Here is a 15,201-nt window from a genome sequence, read left to right on the forward strand (position 1 = left end):
AGTGATCCTAATAGGGGAGCCTCCCTTGGAGCCGGAGGAGAGCCGGCTGAAAGAGAGGCAAGGTAGGTTGGTGAGATGACAGTGGCTGACCTACCCAAGTGCCACTCAGATTGTGCGACGTGGTTTGGAGTTTTTATCATTTCAACGCACAGCTCATAGAGGCAACAATGTCCCAAAGACAAAATAAGGTAGGTGCCCCCTGTTTGGATGTGTCCTGTTACTTAGGTTTTAACAACTCGAATCTGCTTTTCCAACAAGTCTTGGCTGGATTGTGTACAAAACCTATTGGAAAATATGCCTGCAAAAGAGTAAAAATGTAGAACGTTTAGAATATGCTAATTTACTATGCACAAGTTAGGGCTTTTTAATTCGTTTTCTTAAGTCTCACAAACCATTCCTTTTGTTTCGAGTCTTGATTCCTATGTTGGGAGTGCACTTGGGTTGTGTCAAGATACGTCTTGATTTTTTATCAAAGTAATAACTAGGTGGTTCTTCCCACTCATTCAAGGATTCGTCTGGCCTGGATAATTTATCTTTCACTTATCTTTAAGGCACGCTCTATCAGAGTCCATAAATTGGTTGACCGTTTCTCTATCTTGTTGGTTTTTAATTGAAGTTTTATGGGCTGTAGTGATTCTAGTGAATGATCCACAAAACTTAGATGACTTTGAAAATTTATAATTTATTCCTTTAAAAAGACTGAACTTTGTTGATGCCAGTTATATCATGTATACTGTCGCTGTACATTGTCAATTTTTACTTGTGTTTATACTTAGCAGAAAATCAATATTTCTACTTTTTTGAACATAGTTTTGTCCTTAGTTGAACTAAGGACACTGAACTTCGCAAGTTGGTCTTCACACTTGAGTTTTTATAATAGAATTATTGATCCCACAATCTCTGTTGTTAAGATCTTTGCATTTTAGTACCATTGTTTGAGCGAAATACATGGTAACTTTGGAAATCTTATGCAAATGCAGAGAACATATGTACTTGCTCTATAGATAACTGCAGAACTGTGATATAAGCTGATCAAGGTCAGTCAATCCACCGGTTGTCTGCTGGCAGGCAGATCTTATCATCTAATCCGTGGAGGGATGGAGATCTTGCCAGTTGCTTTCTCTAAGAATAGCCAAGAAACTACGAGTAGGCCCTTATCACTTTGTAGTTTGTCCTTGTTAACTGTGAAATAAGCCATGCTAAAGAGTTACGTGTTTTTCTTGATGTTCTTATTTAACTTATTTTGTCACAGTATTTTGAATTTGTAGACTGTTCAATCTTGAAACACATGACTAAAACATCATTCTGGTTGTCTGAAAACATATGACATGCCAATTTGCTGTTTTGTTTACTAAAATCGTACTTTGACAGGTTAAAAGATGGGTAGAATGCTGGGCTGAGTAATCAGTCATCTAATTTTTGTTCAAAGGAAAGCTGGTCACCAATGATATCAAAACTTTGAGGTTCTTGACGAGTTTCATAGACAGAGAGTCAACACAAGTAAAGGTCTCAATGGTGGACTCTACTATTGAGGGGGAAGTTTATAATATCCTTCCTGTCAGCAATGCGCTGTCAGATCATCCTGCCTTGCAGTTCACAGAGGTCCGAGCAGCTATTGATGTAATGAAGTGTGTAGGGTTTGATATTCGGATGCCTCCTTATGTACGGTGGAATGAAAATATGGATCTACTTGATTGGTTAGGTGCATTCTTTGGTTTCCAGAATGACAATGTACGAAATCAACGGGAACATCTTATCCTGCTTTTGGCCAATCGGCACATGCAACTACAACCCCCTGCCCTTGTGGTGGATCAGCATGATGCAATCACAATCCTTATTCCAAATCTGAGAAAGAAAATCCTGAAGAACTACACCAGTTGGTGTGCATATTTGGGCCGAAAATCCCATGTTGAGATCAAAGCCCATAAGAGAGATAAAGAAAATGTGCGAAAGGAATTGCTGTATACATCATTGTATCTTCTGATTTGGGGTGAAGCTGCGAATTTGAGGTTCTTACCAGAGTGTTTGTGCTACATTTTTCATCATATGGCTTTAGAGCTAAATAAGATCTTAGAGGATCAACTACATCCAAATACTGGACAAATGGCAGGGCCTGCTTATATGGGAGAAAATGCCTTCTTCCGCAGGGTTGTTACACCACTGTATTGTGTAGTAAAAAAGGAAGCAGAGTGTAGTTGTAGTGGGAAGGCTCCTCATTCTTCTTGGAGAAATTATGATGATATTAATGAGTATTTTTGGAGCAGCAGGTGCTTTGAAGAACTGGGATGGCCTCTCAAGGACGGGAGTAAATTTTTTCAATTAGCTGATCGGGCTCAGAATTATCAGGATTGGGATATCCAGAGAATGAAGAGGATATTGCAGAAACAGGAAGTGGGGAAGGTGGGGTTTGTAGAACAACGTTCCTTTTGGAACATTTTCCGCAGTTTTGATCGTCTTTGGATTATGTACATTCTCTTTCTTCAGGCTGCTATTATTGTGGGATATCAGGGGTCAGGAAATCCTTGGAAAGAATTGAGTCACAGAGACACACAAGCACAGGTCCTTAGTGTCTTCATTACATGGGCAGGTTTACGTTTTTGGCAGTCTTTGCTTGATGTTGGAATGCAGTACAGTTTAGTGTCAAAAGAGACTGCACTAATTGGAATAAGGATGGTACTAAAAAGCATCGTGGCATTAGTATGGACCATTATCTTTGCTGTGTTCTACAGTCAGATGTGGGCTCAAAGGAATCATGATTTGAGATGGTCAAGAGACGCAAACAGAAGATTGATAAACTATTTGAAAGTTGCCCTGGTTTTCGTTACTCCTGAGCTTTTGGCGTTGCTTCTGTTTGTTCTTCCTTGGGTAAGAAACTTCGTGGAAAAAAGCAACTGGAGAATTTTTCACATCTTGACATGGTGGTTTCAGACCCGACTATTTGTAGGCCGTGGTCTTCGAGAGGGTCTCTTTCACAACATTTCGTATGCTCTGTTTTGGGTAGGGTTGCTGCTTGCAAAATTCTCTTTCAGTTACTATTTCCAAATCAAACCCATGATCTCTCCAACAAAGGCGATGTTGAAGATTGAGAAGATTCCGTATAAGTGGCATGTTCTATTTAATCATAGTAACCGAATTTCTGTGGGGTTAATGTGGGCACCAGTCATTCTTGTGTATTTCATGGACACCCAGATATGGTATTCCATTTTCACATCCTTGGTTGGTTCCTTGGTGGGAATATTCTCCCATATTGGTGAGATACGGAATATCAGACAATTGAGGCTGCGATTCCAATTCTTTGCGAGTGCAATCCAGTTCCATTTAATTCCAGAGGAATTACTATTCACAGTCAAGAGGGGTTTGAAAGATCAAATAAGGGACGCTGTCAGACGTTTGCAACTGAGGTATGGATTCAGTACATATAAAAAAATTGAGTCTATTAATGTTGAAGCAGCTAGGTTTGCCATTATATGGAATGAAATAGTGAGAACATTTAGGGAAGAGGATATTATCAGTGACTTAGAGGTTGAACTGTTGGAGGTCCCTCCAAGCTCTTGGAATGTACGTGTCATTCGGTGGCCATGCTTATTACTGTGTAATGAGCTGTTGCTTGCCCTAAATCAAGCTACTGAATTTGAGGGTAGTGACAAGGTGCTATGGTTAAAAATATGCAAGAATGAATACCGTTACTGTGCAGTGATAGAAACATATGACAGTGTCAAATATTTGCTCCAGAATATTGTCAAGGAAGATAGTGAAGAACGCTCCATTATTCTCAATTTGTTTAAACAAATTGACGAGTCACTGCAGATGGGAAATTTTACAGGAAAATACAGAATGAGTGAACTGCCTGAAATTTATATGAAATTAAAATCACTGGTCAATGCTCTTTTGATCAAGCAATCTGACAAGGGCCAGCAAAATGTAGTTGATGCCTTGCAAAATCTCTATGACATTGTTGTAAGAGATTTTCCTAAAGAAAGGCGGAGTCTGGCACAACTGAGGCAAGATGGACTGGTTACTGTAAGGACTGGTAACAAGATATTGTTTGAGGATGCTTTAGAATTACCTGATGAAGAAGACCACCTCTTTTATCGACAGCTAAGAAGATTGCAGACCATTCTAACCACGAAGAATTCCATGCATCATGTTCCGAGAAATTTTGAGGCAAGGCGCAGGATTGCTTTCTTTAGCAATTCTCTCTTCATGAACATGCCCCGTGCCGTGCAGGTTGAGCAGATGATGTCATTCAGTGTTTTGACTCCATACTATGATGAAGATGTTATGTATAATAGAGAACAACTCCGTACTCCGAATGAAGATGGTATTTCAATCCTATTCTATCTACAAAAGATATATCCTGATGAGTGGTCAAATTTCATTGAGCGGATGCGTGGTCAGGGTTTGCAAGATCTCGATGAACTCTTGACTCATAAAGTCATTGAACTGCGATTGTGGGCTTCATATAGAGGACAGACATTAGCTCGTACTGTAAGAGGGATGATGTACTATTACAAGGCTCTCAAAATGTTTGCTTTTCTTGATTCAGCATCGGAGATGTCCATTAAGAATGCCTGTCAAGCACTTGCTTCCGCAGCATCGAGGTCCAGGGAAGGTGAAAATCACAATTGGGATTTTCCTCCAAGAAAACACCCGAACCCGAATACTGAAATATGCGGAATAGATATTCTACTTGAAGGCAATGAAGATGCCAAAGCTCTCATGAAATTTACTTATGTTGTCACCTGTCAGATTTATGGTGCTCAAAAGGCTAAGCAAGATAATCATGCTAAGGATATCTTGTATTTGATGAAGAACTATGAAGCTCTTCGGATTGCCTATGTTGATGAGGTCACAACTGCTGGGAGAGATAAAGAGTATTACTCTGTTCTGGTAAAGTATGATCGACAACTGCAAAAGGAGGTGGAGATCTACAGGGTGATGATCCCTGGGCCAGTGAAGCTTGGTGAAGGGAAACCTGAAAATCAAAATCATGCTCTGATTTTCACAAGGGGTGATGCATTGCAGACAATTGATATGAATCAAGAGAATTACTTCGAAGAGGCTCTCAAAATGCGGAATTTGCTGCAAGAATTCACAAAATTTTATGGTCTCCGAAAGCCTACAATATTAGGAGTTCGTGAACATGTATTCACAGGTTCTGTTTCTTCCCTTGCTTGGTTCATGTCTGCTCAAGAGGCGAGTTTTGTGACGATTGGGCAGCGTGTACTTGCAAATCCTCTGAAGATAAGGATGCACTATGGTCACCCTGATGTGTTTGATCGCCTGTGGTTTTTAGCTCGTGGAGGCATGAGTAAAGCTTCCAAAGTGATAAATATCAGTGAGGATATATTTGCAGGCTTTAATTGCACACTCCGTGGTGGCAATGTAACACATCATGAATACATCCAGGTTGGAAAAGGGCGTGATGTTGGCTTGAATCAGATTTCCATGTTTGAAGCCAAGGTTGCTAGTGGCAATGGTGAACAGGTGTTGAGCAGGGATGTATACAGGCTTGGTCACCACCTGGATTTTTTCCGTATGCTGTCTTTTTATTACTCAACTGTTGGATTCTTTTTTAACGCCATGTTGGTGGTTCTAACTGTCTATGTATTCCTCTGGGGCCGGGTTTATATGGCTCTTAGTGGAGTGGAGGAAGCTTTTTTAAATGTAGCCGATGTCACAAACAATGTTGCACTTGGGGCTGTTCTCAACCAACAATTCATCATACAGCTTGGTATCTTCACAGCTCTTCCAATGGTCATAGAGAACTCTATAGAGCATGGATTCCTTTCAGCTATCTGGGATTCTTTTACCATGCAACTGCAGTTAGCATCTGTGTTTTATACATTTTCAATGGGTACTCGTACTCACTTCTTTGGCCGGACAATACTTCATGGTGGTGCAAAGTATCGGGCTACAGGGCGTGGCTTTGTTGTGCAACATAAGAAATTTGCTGAAATTTACAGACTTTATTCGCGTAGTCATTTTGTGAAGGCAATTGAGCTTGGTATCCTCCTGATAGTGTATGCTTCATACAGTAAACTTAGCACCAATACATTTGTTTATATTATATTAACACTGTCAAGTTGGTTTCTTGTCTTTTCATGGACCATGGCACCCTTTATATTTAACCCATCGGGATTTGATTGGTTAAAGGCTGTCTATGACTTTGATGATTTTATGAATTGGATATGGTACAAGGGTGGGAAAGCAGATCAGTGCTGGGAAGTTTGGTGGTATGAAGAACATGACCATTTACACAGCACAGGTATATGGGGAAAGGTTCTAGAAATACTAATTGACATTCGCTTTCTATTTCTCCAGTATGGTATTGTGTACCAGCTTCGTATTGCGAATAATAGCAAAAGTATTCTAGTGTACCTTCTTTCATGGATTTATGTGGTTGTGGCTCTTGCAATTTATCTGATCATAACATATGCTGAAGATAAGTATGCTGCAAAGCGACATATCTACTACCGTAGCTTTCAAGTTTCAGTCATTGGCTTCATCGTATTGGTAATCATAGTTCTGCTGGCAGCCACTAACCTCAAATTTATAGATCTGATCACAAGTATGCTGGCATTGATGCCAACAGGCTGGGGTTTGATATCAATTGCTCAAGTTCTGAGGCCTCTATTGCAGCCTACCATGGTTTGGGAGATTGTGGTTGCAGTTGCTCGATTGTATGAGATGATATTTGGCATTATTATCATGATTCCTGTGGCTTTGCTTTCATGGTTGCCAGGCTTTCAAACATTGCAGACTCGGATACTCTTCAATGAAGCTTTCAGCAGGGGACTTCAGATCTCACGAATCCTAGTGGGCAAGAAGGCTAATATTGAATAGCAGTCCAGACAAAGACTAAGCATGAATACTGTTGGAATTTCAGATAGTTGGCTATAAATGACTACGTCTGAAATTTCAACTTTTTAGCTCCAAGACCTGTACTGAACGTCATAGCAGCTTTTTCTATTGATTGGTGACCGGAATAACAACGTATGTAGATGATTGATGACTTTAATCACATTGGGTAATTATTGTGAATGTTTTATGTCATTGATTAATTGATTATGGTTAATTATCCTATTGCTTTCAAAGAAAAGTCAGAACCTTATGCATGGTTGAAAATTCTAAACTCGTTTTTTAAAATCGTTATGATATATTTGTCAGAAGCTCAACCTATAAACCTGTTGATCAGAATTACTGCTTATATACCTGGTGTCCTCTATAGAATTACCGTGTTTTCGAAGTAATCCCTATTCTGAACATATATATTGATGTCAAATACTGATCCAATTTAACAACTAGTAATGTGGCACTACCAATTTGTTCACATTATGTGGCTCCAGAGACCATTGCTATATAAGCTTGGGCAAAATATAGTAGAGCATCATAAGCCCCTACTTTGTTGCCAAACCCAGACAGATACTAAACTCCGTCGCTTGTAACCACAATCTCCAAAAGCTAATTCGACTAAGCCTGAAGACCAGAAATTATAACAGTCGGTCAATTGTTGCACCAGCACTTGACATGCTAAACATACATGGACATAGGTATGTAAGACATGCTGCACACTGAAAGCAAAGGTCATATTCATCTGTGTATACTCAAGGTTGATTTTAACAAATCTAACATGGCACTATATAATAGCAGGATATGGCAACATAAAACAAGGACAAGTCTATATACTGCGATAACAATTCTTTTTGGGGAGTTGAGTATTAGCTAGGTCAGGGATTTGAGAAACATTAGGAAACACATTCCCTTAAAACCAACTTGTGATGATGCTAAATAAAGTAGGTATGCTGGATAACAATTCTTTTTGGGGAGTTGAGTATTAGTTAGGTCAGGGATTTGAGAAACATTTAGAAACACATTCCCTTAAAACCAACTTGTGATGATGCTAAATAAAGTAGGTATGCTGGATGACGTACGGGTAGACATGAAACACATGGGTAATAGGCTATCCGACAACTTTTGTTTAGGCCTTGAGAAAATGATCATGGAGAAATTAATGGGTACACCTTGGTAAGAGAACATCTACTTCTCTTTCTTAGCATGCAAAGGAGTTATCCGAGGACTACAACTTAATAACATTTACTTGTCCTTCTTAGCATGCATAGTTTTCCAAGGACTACAACTTCAATAGCAGGGCCTTTCAAGGATTACAACTTCAAAAGCAGGGCCTTTCAAGGATTACAACTTCAAAAGCAGGGCCTCAGAGAGAAAAGGAAACAAGCCATCAAAGCATGTTTTAGAGTTATTGCTTAAGGTTTCATAAGGACTACAACTTCAATAGCAGGGCCTTCCAAGGATTAGACCTTCAAAAGCAGGGCCTCAGAGAGAAAAGGAAGCAAGCCATCAAAGCATGTTTTAGAGTTATTGCTCAAGGTTTCATATAAGCAATACCACTTCAATATGAAGGTGTCATAAGAGGGAAGGAAACGAGCCATCATAGCCGGTATAGAGTTTACACAGCATTAGCTTGTTATACTGTTATGACAAGCATAGTTTCATCTTAGGTTTCAATCTATTGAGCATATATGAGAAGACTTGATGCATTGTATAAAATAAAAATTTCCGATGACATTAATTAAAAATCTATTATTTATTTACTTTTCCATTTGGTCGACCTTAATATTACAGGAGTAAACAAACCGCTCAACACAAGCACGTCTGTCCCCACTTGGGCTAAGGAATGGAAAATGCACCTCTCAGTGTAAATATAACAGTTGTGAATTTAAGTGCATAGAGGTGGAATTATGATAGATTAACATGTTCGCAATATAGGGAGTGGATCCTTTTTGTGACAAGAAAATCTCGAAGTTATTTCTTGTTTGTATGACAATTATGACATCACTGGCTCACCGAAACACTAATGTTTGAAGGTATGTACATATGTGGAAATGGATATGCACGATTCTAGTTTCTTTTTATTGTTGTCGTGGATGTCTTCTATTTGGTATATGCTATTGGTAAAGGTATGAAAATCTTTGTATACTTACCATTTCTTGTGTCACCAAAAAATTTAACATTATTCACATCATTATCATAATATCTATCTAGGAAGTTCTAGAGAAATGCTTTTCATTACAAAGTTGCAAAAAATATATTGGAAATAAATCTAATAATTTTAAATAATTTTAATAATGGACAAATAGATTAGCTTGGATAACCAAAATATTAAATGATAATATTTTGGATAAACCAAGTTGCTTTGAAAATTTGTAAAAGAAGGAATGTAAAATGTTATGGGCTCAAATGAAAAGAAATAAAATATTAATATAGGCCTATGCCAATTATAATCACATTAAATTATAAAACAGTTACAAAATAATAAAATTGGCACGCCAACACTATAGCTACTACTAGGTAGAAAGAAAGACAAGGGCATGTAAAAAAAAACGTCTACATGAAAGCCACTATGACCTAGTAGAAGATGTCAAGAAACATTATTAAAATGTTGATATAAGAATTTATCGCCAAAATAAAAAGATTTATAGTTCATTGAAGAAAAAATTCAATCACCAAATTAAATTTATCCATTCATCTTATAACTCTAGAGCTACAGATGGATGGATGAGAACTTTGATGTTTGACAGAGGTGGTGAAGAGAGTTCGTTATGGAATATGGCGAAGGTTTGACCTTGTTATTTATTTGTAGTTATAATGACAATAAATTCAATATAGTGTTTGATTGGATTAGATTTACAGGTTTGTTGTGAAAATATTTTTAAATAACCAATAATTTAGTATTGTGAGAATTGATATTGAATATTTGGTTGAATCCAAGATGCACTTGGATTATATTAAATTTATAGGATTTTTCACAGCACCAAACTTCCAATCTTGATATATTGGCAATCTTGAGATATTGAATATCTCACATCAGCCATCTTTTGTATAAGTATTTAAAGAATACTAAACATTTGATTCCAAGGGGTTTGATGTATATTACATCCATATCATCCATTTTCATTATAAATGAGTTGAAAGAATCTGTCTACCTATGGAAGCTAGATAACTAAATTTAGGTTGAAAATTTAATATTGAGAAGTTGAGTTGTAAAATTTAAAATATATTGGAGAAAGGTAATGAAGGCTTATATGAGTGGAGTGAAGTCAAGTTTTTCCATCTCAATAATCAAATAAGGAGGATAATGGTGACATAAAAATGTGTGATTATGGATGGAGTTTCATTTGAATGTTTATTTCAGTAAAAAAATATTGATTCCATGAATAAGATTTTTTCGCCTCTTCGAGGTTAAGTTTTCAAGCATAGAGTTTAGAAAATTACTTATTTGGCTAATTTAAATATTTAATTGCTTGAGCAGTTGATTTGATGGATAGATTTCAAAATTATTCTAGCTATAGAGTACACATTGAATATTATTTTGAAAATTTCTTCAATTTATTATTTTAATGTTGTCCTATTTCACAAGTGCCTGAACAGGTCCACTTTAATTTACAATGATCATGTGACAGTACAATGTTCCCCTTGGAAGGTAGTTCTTTCTTGAGTGCCCATGCTCAAACTATACCATCAATGTGATTTCATTCAATTTCTTTGTCCCTAGATTTTGGTACCTAATGTTCTTTTAATATATCCAATGCACTTCCATGATTTCTGGTTGCTATTGTTCAAACTTTACTTGAGGTGTACTCATTCATTTCACCATCTCTTTATATAATATTAATAATTTGCATAACTCAATTTTACAATATAGATTTATAAGCCATTGACTATTATATGTTCAATATTATTTTTTTAAAGTTTTGCAATTTATCATTTTTATTGTGAAGTTACTTTGTACAAAATATTGAAAACAATATGATACATATTAAGAAGAGTGTAATTGATGAAACAAACAATAAAATATCTTTATTCATACAATTAATGGAGCCTCAACAAGCCAATCTTACATTTTAAGAAAAAACTTTGGACTTTCAAAAATAATTGTTCCATAAAATGATGAACAATTTCTACACAACATTCACTATCTTGACATTGGTGCAAGGTTAATTGCAGGTTGTCAATTCTCAAATCATATTGTTTTTTCTTCAGGGGTTTGGAACCAATATTAATATAGAACAAGTGCTAAATCTTACATTTTAAGAAAAAACTTTGTACTTTCAAAATAGTTGTTCTGTTCCATAAAACAATGAACAATTTCTACACAACATTTACTATCTTGACATTGGTGCAAGGTTAATTGTTGGTTGTCAATTCTCAAATCATATTGTTTTGTCTTTAGGGGTTTGTATGCAATGTTAATATAGAACAAGTGCTAGACATTATCCCATTAATGCTTGTTGGATAAAAGGTGATTGAAGAGATCTGAAATATCTTTTTCCATGCTTTCTTAATACAAATGTTTTAATGTTTCATTTAAATGACATATCCTTAACCCTAAAATATAGATGTAATATTGTATTTGTGGTACTTTGTTACCTCAAAGCTTGACATTAAATAATTCGAGACAAATCCCCTTTAATTATATTGATCATAGAAACTACCAAGCTTCCCTATCCAAATGTATAAGAGAATTCTTTTCCAACATTCTTTAGTAGGAAGAAGCCAAATTCTTTCTCATTCAAACCAATATGAATGTTTTGCGAACAATCTTTCTGTTTTGTTTTGCCCAAAATCTATAACATTGTGGAGTAAGTCTTTGTGCACCTTTAATCCATGATGAAGATTATCCTTCTCTCTAATAGGAAATACATGAGTAATTTTTTATCTCAACACCAAATGAATGATTTCTTAGATTTTTAAAAATAATTAAATATATCAATAATATGTAGTAAAATTTAACGACGAATAACTTCATTAAAATGGTTTCAAAATAAAGTGCTATGTTAAATCCCAAGCATCTTAAAAAGTGAAGGATGATCTTCTATAAGGACTTGTAGCCAAACAAAGAAGTAATATATTTCATAACCATGGAAATGAAGCTTGCTACTTCATGCCCAACCCTTCTCTATGAAGGTGTAAGTGAAAGAGAAAGCACCCATGGAGATGGTATCTCTTTACGAGCATACCCCATATTTTGTGATCTAGATTGGATCATTATATTGTTTATCATCCATATCAAAGCTTTCAGAGTGGAGAAAGTGGAGGAATAAACTCACATGACCAATTTTACTAATGAGACCTAGTTTGACAATTTGAGGTCTGAAAACTTCAGGAGCATTTTAAGGCATAAAACGACGTTTTTTGGGGGTAAATTTTTTCCACTTCGCTTTGTGCCTTTTATTCTATTCTACACACACAAACATTTCCAACAATGCAAGAATTGCCTCAATCAGAGTCCGTATGAATAAGTTATGCCACTTGGAAGTTGACCTTTCCATTTTGTCCACCATAGCTCGAGGGGATGTCATGTTAGCCCCATTACTCATGGAAATAGGGCCAACCATATAATCATGACTCTAGAAGAGTCAATATTGTAACTCTAGTCAAGAGTTGGAGGAGTCAAACCTAACCACTAGTAGGATATTGAGTTGTGTTATAATAGGGCCACTAGGAGGAAAAGGGGTTCCATTATTTTGGAGAGCATTTTGTTCCATAGACAAGCATATTAGCTAAGAGGGATAGAGAGAGAGAGCACATAGAGGATTTGTGCAATGTAGTAGCCCATGAGCGATAAGTCTTACTTCTTTGTACCTGTAACCATTTTCTATTCAGAGAAAGAGAGTATAGTGGTCTCACCTTCCAGCTGTGTTTTCTCCCGAAATGGTTTCCCAGGTTGTATCTTGTGCCATTTATGGTTTGTGAGTTTTTATTTCGTTGTTATCTATTTTACGCATAATTATAATTTGCATGCATACAAAATAACTAGTAAATTACAGATCTAGAAATCTAAAGAGAAATAAACCCTCATAGTGTGGATTTCATAATTTTAAGTATAGTTTTATTAGATATATTGTGATGAATTAACCAGTGGAATATCTACGATAATTTACAAATCATATTAGTATTAAAGCAGGTTTCTTTGGGTATCATTAGGAGAATTTTGAGGTTAAAAATGAGCCCCAAAACAAAAAATGTACTAACAAAATTAATTTTTAAAGAACCAATAGGATTCAAGATGATGATGTCATCCACAATGGCAAATATTTTGGAGGGAAAAGAAGAAATCTTTTTTATTATTATATTTTTGGCTTATCTCCTTATTTATTTACTCAAATTTCAAGTGTATAGTCCCACTCTTCATACTTCTGAATAGACCCACATAAAAAAATGAAAATACATGAAAAAAACATGTTCAACATGTTTTTTCATGTATTTTCAAATTTTTTTCGATGTGAGTCTACTCAAGTATGGAGAGTGGGTACTCTTTACATGTGAATTTATTTTTTTATCCAACATGTGTCTACACTTCACATTTGAGTAAACTCATAAGGAGATAAGCAAAAAATACAATAAAAAAGTATTTTTCTTTAAAAATTCATGACCTTTATTTTATTAGTTTCCTTAGGAGGCCCATTTTAGACCTCAAATTTCCTCTAATCATTGTGAATATTTGCGTGAGATCTAGATCAACTAATCCAAAAGTCGTAAAACCCTTGTCATAGCCAACGAATCTGTGAATAACCCTCTTGATCTTGCAGAGGAGAGGTTTTCTCGGTTGGAAGCATAATTTGTAGATATAAACTGTAACATGAATCTCCTCATGGTGACCTTTAATAATAAGATTAGGCTATTTGGAGAAGAAGGGGGTTCTAACATAGAGGTATAATCAGAGGGGAGATCAGGAGATCGAGAAGAAACCAAGGAGAACCCAAAAAAATAACCCAAAAAAGTAACCCAAAAAAGTTCAACTCAGTTCAAATGTCGTGAACCATTCATAATCCCTATTCAAAATGGAAGCAATGGTTGATATCAAGCCGCACTAAGGTGAGATCAACACTCTGAAGCTAAATCACTAGATGCAACAATTATAAGTTTATTTCAGTGTTCATCATATAGAGGAAGAACACAAATTTCATATGCACATCTAAAATTAGAGGGCCATGCCTTGACCTGGTGGGAAAGCCACATAGAGATCTCGAGGTTGGAGGTAGACCCTTTAGTGACTAAGTGGGAGGACTTTAAAACCATGATAAGGTCACAATTTTACCCTATCATGTATGTAGAGGATTAGTGGATCCAGTGGCACTACTTCAGGCAAAAGTAGGGGTAGAGTGTATAGGAGTACACCAAAAAAATTAGAAAGATAGCCATAATGCTCGATATCTCGCCAAAGAACCCAGATGTACTCTTCAAGTATCTAGGGGGTATACATAGCCATTTGCAGAAGCAAGTGATGCTTTTCAAGCCCACGTCGGTGGAAGAGGCTTGTGTACAAGCACAATACTTGGAGAACATAGGCTTGAAGAAAGGAAGATCGAGTGGATCAAGTAGAAGGAGCACCAAGAGGCTTCTAAGGAAGGGAATATGAAGTGGAAAGGGGGAAATACAAATAGATGGTGGCCATAATACACTAGTGCAAAGATCCCAAAAACCACTACAACCACTATAACATTGATGGTCATACAGAGGAGAAGTGCTAGAAGTTGCATCTAGAGCTTAACTTGAAGAACAAAAAGAAAGATAATAAGAATAAGAATCTCATGGTGACTGAATCAAGAAATTAACTTGAAATTAGCACAAACATGAACGTGAAGATTGTATGTACCTCAGTGCAAGAGGAGGTGAATTTGAGTAGCCTTCAACAACAAGAAGAGAACGAAAAGACCAGTTTCTTCCATATAAAGATACAAGTTAAAAAGAACAAGATTGATGTGCTATTCGACTAAGAATCACAAACGAATCTCATTGCAGTAGAGATGGTCAACAAATTGGGATTGGATGTTCATGATCATCCAAGTTCGTATCTATTAGGATGGGTAAATTAGGATACAAAGATAAAGGTAACAAAAAAGGGAAAAATTAGATTTGTTATTAGTGCTGATTTTATTGATGAGGTAGAACTAGATATAGTTCCCCTTGATGTATGTGGAGTGGTGTTTGGAAGACCCTACATGTACATGTGGGATGAAACCTTCATGCAAAGAACCAACCAGTACCGACTTGTCAAGGATGGAAAATTATTCGCCATCAATGTGAACAAAGGCAAGTCAAATATTTCATTGGTAACTGCCAACCAAGCCAAGAAATTGATCAATTATAGAAAGAAGTATGTGTTACTATTTTAAG

General features: G+C 36.3%; 1 non-coding gene and 1 pseudogene across 7 annotated transcripts in view; both read left to right on the forward strand.

Annotated features, from left to right (window-relative positions):
• Positions 1-7,084, forward strand: part of LOC149141565 (callose synthase 11 pseudogene) — a 115,209-nt pseudogene extending 108,125 nt beyond the window's left edge. For 4 of the 6 annotated variants that reach the window (XR_016264714.1, XR_016264712.1, XR_016264716.1 and 1 more), the window contains one exon: positions 1,372-7,084. The product of XR_016264714.1 is annotated as a callose synthase 11 pseudogene, transcript variant X3 (transcript). Of the gene's footprint in view, positions 1-980; positions 1,147-1,371 lie in introns of all 6 variants that reach the window. The other 2 variants (XR_016264713.1, XR_016264715.1) reach the window with 2 other exon arrangements.
• LOC149141567 (small nucleolar RNA J33) lies at positions 4,487-4,567 on the forward strand. Its single transcript, XR_016265387.1, has one exon. It is a non-coding gene; the product is annotated as a small nucleolar RNA J33 (small nucleolar RNA).
• Positions 7,085-15,201: the final 8,117 nt, after the last annotated feature.

Source organism: Pinus tabuliformis, chromosome X (assembly GCF_031772625.1).
Source record: "Pinus tabuliformis cultivar Carrire ecotype Pingquan chromosome X, CPIR1, whole genome shotgun sequence".
Classification (NCBI taxonomy): Eukaryota; Viridiplantae; Streptophyta; class Pinopsida; order Pinales; family Pinaceae; genus Pinus; species Pinus tabuliformis.